Consider the following 4,116-nt stretch of genomic DNA (forward strand, 5'->3'; position numbering starts at 1 on the left):
GTAATAAGATCTCTTATGAGACTCTCAAATAACTTTCAAATGGTTGTTAATACTAGTATATATATAACAGACCTCCATTTTGACATACAGAGCACACCGTGATCAAATATATAGAAAATATATAGTATAAGACTAATATAGGTATATACATCTTTCAAAGTGTGATCAGGGTGGACTTTATGAAACCTTAGATGAGGTGTACTGTACATTTGGTTTTAAACAGGAGTCTGATATTACAGTCGTATGTGTTTTTTTTGTATTTTTGATGAAACACTGCTTCCAGTTTGCTAAAAGTTTTGTGTGTATCAGATCATAGACATATTTAACCGTGACGTCATCAACGTTTTTTTCATGATCAACTCTTTTGAAATGGAATTTATAATTGAATTATAAGAATTTACGTTACTGTTTTTTCTGTCCATATGAAATAACTTAAAAAATGTGACGAACACTTTTCAAAACGAGGTAAACGCGCTTTTTAGTGTGCATCCCAAATTTTGAATTTATTTCTTCAAAACAGAAAAAAAAACATACCACAGTAATTCATTATATATCAGTTATTTTTGTCTGTTGTAGGATTGAAACAAGGACAGAAGTCCAAAAGAGAGCTGATAGAATAAAGGCTGCACAGGAAAGAAAGGCTAAAGTCAAATCTGATTTTTTTTCGACAGACGATCCTTGGAGTGTGAATAAGTATCAAAGTAAAAATGTGTCAGAGGTTAGTTAAATAATTTAGTGCTAAAGTATGAGTATTCCTGGAAAGAGAAATAAGGGTACCGTTCAATGAATATAGAAAGAAAGGATTGATTTAGAATGTATTACAAAGATGGAAAAATTAAAACTATTAGTTCAGGTGAAGTTTAAAATATTTAAATATGTCAACTCGGAAATAAGTCGAGTAACATTTTAATAAAGAAGTAGGTATTTCTTTGAATATTGAAATTAGTTATCAGATATCAAAATTAAGTAGACGCAATTGCATAGTAATTTCCGGATGTCCCATTCTGAAACGACATTCATTATTTGCAAGCACACATAGTTATCAAAGGTACAGGCTTATAATTTGATACGACAGATACGTCTATATAAGACCTATCAGTGACGCTCAGATCAATATAGTTATAAAGCCAAAGAAGTAAAAGGTGGACCATGTGGAAGAGCATTGAGGACACAAAGTTCCAAAAAAGTTAAGGAAATATATGCATACAAGAAAATACTGAAAAGAAAGTTGAAGACAAAACAACATTATACGTTTAACAAAATCAAAATGTATAAGTAATTGAAAGATATTAAACATTTCTTTTGTTTTTAATTTTCCTGTAAATTGAAATCAGATTTATTTTTAAATTTAACATTTGACCAATAAATGAAGCTGTTTTGTAATAACAAGCTCAACTAGTATGGTTTTCGATGTTTTAAAACATTTTTGCAGAAGCAAGACCCTGCTCCTGCAATAAACAGAAAAAATAAACGTAGTGATGACAAATCAATCAATAGTTCAGACCAAGGAAGCCAAGGCACTACAAACGCTAACAGATCGTCAATGGACTCATTCGATAGTTTAAGTTCTTCAAAGAGTAAGTAGTTAGCGACTTTTTTTTCTTTCGCTAGTAGACATGCATGCTAAAGTTTTAGTATAAACGTATGTTCGCGAACATCAATATATCAAAGAGAAACAACCTTAAGCTTCATTAAACCTTATAAACAAAAAGATGTCAGCTTTGGATCTACGTACAAACAATGCCTACTGTTGAATTGATTTTACAGTTAACATATATTTAAATTCCAATAGTAGTATCAAGTGCTGGTATCATAATTTGTAAATGTTAAAGAATAGGATCAACTACGTGCATGTAGTCAATGATTCGGTATAGATATATGCTTTACAACAAAAACAGTAAAATCACAAAAATTCTGAACTCCGAGGAAAATGATAAACAGAAAGTCCCTAATGAAATGGCAAAACCATTTAATAAAACTCATCAAACGAATTGCTTACAACTGTCATATTCCTAACTTGGTATGGACATTTTCTTATTTACAAAATAGTGGATTAAATCCTTTAATTATTCGTTGATAAATTAAGCAAAAGAATAAAAAAACTAGCTTTCCAACTACTTCAAGTAAAGTTGTCCTTATGTAAATTTGACTTATGTTTTAGGTCTATTTCGGTTACACAGCGCCGCGTGTGTTTTAGTTGTATTTGTTTCCAAATGTTAACGATTGAGAGATATAAGACGATGGGATAAGAGTGTCAATTAGACAACTTTCAATCCAAGTCACAATTTGAAAAAAGAAAAACCATTAAAGGTTTTAAGCTTGTAATAAAAAAGAGACAAAGCATGCAAAGAAGGAATTGCATATTTGTGTCTGAATTCGACCTTTAAATTGCTTCTTGACCTTGGAAATATCTGGTGATAACTGTCTTGGCTTCCGGATCAGTCTACCTTTAAGTTGACTTAAAATATTAGAAAATACATTCATTTAGCATTTATATGTTAAACGATATACAGAATAACAGAAACATTTGTAATAAAATTCATTAATTTTGATTTCTTTCTTTTAGATCTTTTTCCGTACAATCAACAGTCACATCATATATTTAATCCTGAGACTGGTAGGAAAAATAAAAAGAATGTGGACCAAAAGTTTCTATGGTGAAACATGATGCTACAAACAATAACAAGCTACATATAATTTCAATGACTACGTAATGAATAAAACTGTTACCAAATATCTTAATTGTTGCAGACAATAAATAAAAATATATGTTGTATGTCATTCGTCAATTCAAAACAATAAAAGCGACCAAAAACATATCTAAAAGATAACATTTACCCTCTTTCAACATGTGTCTAGACAATGTTTTGTCTTCAGGATCGTTATTATCCAGATTGAAAAGAAGTTGTGAATGAAATCAATTGAACAAAACTGACAATATGGTATAATTGCAATGCGACATCTCTCAATCAGAGACAAATAACGTTGAAAATAATAACTTTTAACGATTATGTTAGTTCGTTCTATTTCTTAAATGTACATATTACAGAAATGTGAACAACTGATTAATAAGTAACTTTCCGTCACTTGTGATGTAAAAATATTAGCCAATGGAAACTTGTCTCTGAATTTTTTCATTGTTCCGTTCCCAACTTCTTTAAATTGATGAAACTTAAATTATGATCATGTGTTGCGGTTGTTAAACGTTTCTTCATTAACGGAAAGGTGAGGGTTATCTCAAGGCAGAATAAGTTTAACAAATAAAATACATATTTCTCGTGCAACTTTATAAGATGTTTTGGAATTGTGAAAGTTGTCAAGATATATAAACCATGTGTTTACTTGTATGTCATTTATACAGATGAGTCGATTGTAGGTTGTAATATCTATTTTGAATCATTATGAATATAAAAATGATGATGTGGACGTCTTGTTGCTAATTCACAAATGACACAGAAATTAACAACAGTATGTCACCATACGGCCTTCAGGTGAACGCAGTAATGATGGATAAGTTTTCTGTCAAATATTTTTCATGATTCTTATTGGCTTTGTATTACATGTACATGTATCATGAATTATACCTCCTTTTTTGTCCTTTTTGTCCAGATGTTTTACAATTTCGGGTAATTGTGCAGATTTTAAACAATAATACGGGAATAACAATCCTTGTCAATATGTTTGTATACTAGTTTTATCATTAACAAGTATAATGCATTAGGTTTAGTCATGCAGATGTAGATTAAGCCCATGAATAGACTTACGCACTTGTAAAAGGACGAGGAGGGTAATTCAGATTGGCCATCAATATCACACAGCTGCTACATTTAAAAGTGTGTTGCCTATAAATGGCCATGATCATTATGATAGTAATTTTAAAACCTGTTTCAATTCACTTTTGAATTGATATAATGTAATCAAGTAAAGCACATAATGTTCTAAATTATGAACGGTTAATAGCAAACACACAACACTCTCAAAGCAGGTAAAAGCTTTAGGCAGAGTGTTGTTTCGGGCTTCCACCTAGAGTGCTTTTGCAAGTAAAATGTAGATTGCATAAATCTTACTGAACATTAATCAGTGATTTAGCCTTTTGTAATGAGTTAATAAAATCGT

The 4,116-nt window shown here is 30.5% G+C and overlaps 1 long non-coding RNA gene across 1 annotated transcript; it reads left to right on the forward strand.

Moving 5' to 3' along the window:
* The first annotated feature begins 625 nt into the window (after nucleotides 1–625).
* LOC143054555 (uncharacterized) lies at nucleotides 626–2,702 on the forward strand. Its single transcript, XR_012971730.1, has 3 exons — nucleotides 626–718; nucleotides 1,433–1,577; nucleotides 2,567–2,702. It is a non-coding gene; the product is annotated as an uncharacterized LOC143054555 (long non-coding RNA).
* Nucleotides 2,703–4,116: the final 1,414 nt, after the last annotated feature.

The sequence above is a fragment of the Mytilus galloprovincialis genome, chromosome 12, assembly GCF_965363235.1.
Source record: "Mytilus galloprovincialis chromosome 12, xbMytGall1.hap1.1, whole genome shotgun sequence".
Lineage (NCBI taxonomy): Eukaryota > Metazoa > Mollusca > Bivalvia > Mytilida > Mytilidae > Mytilus > Mytilus galloprovincialis.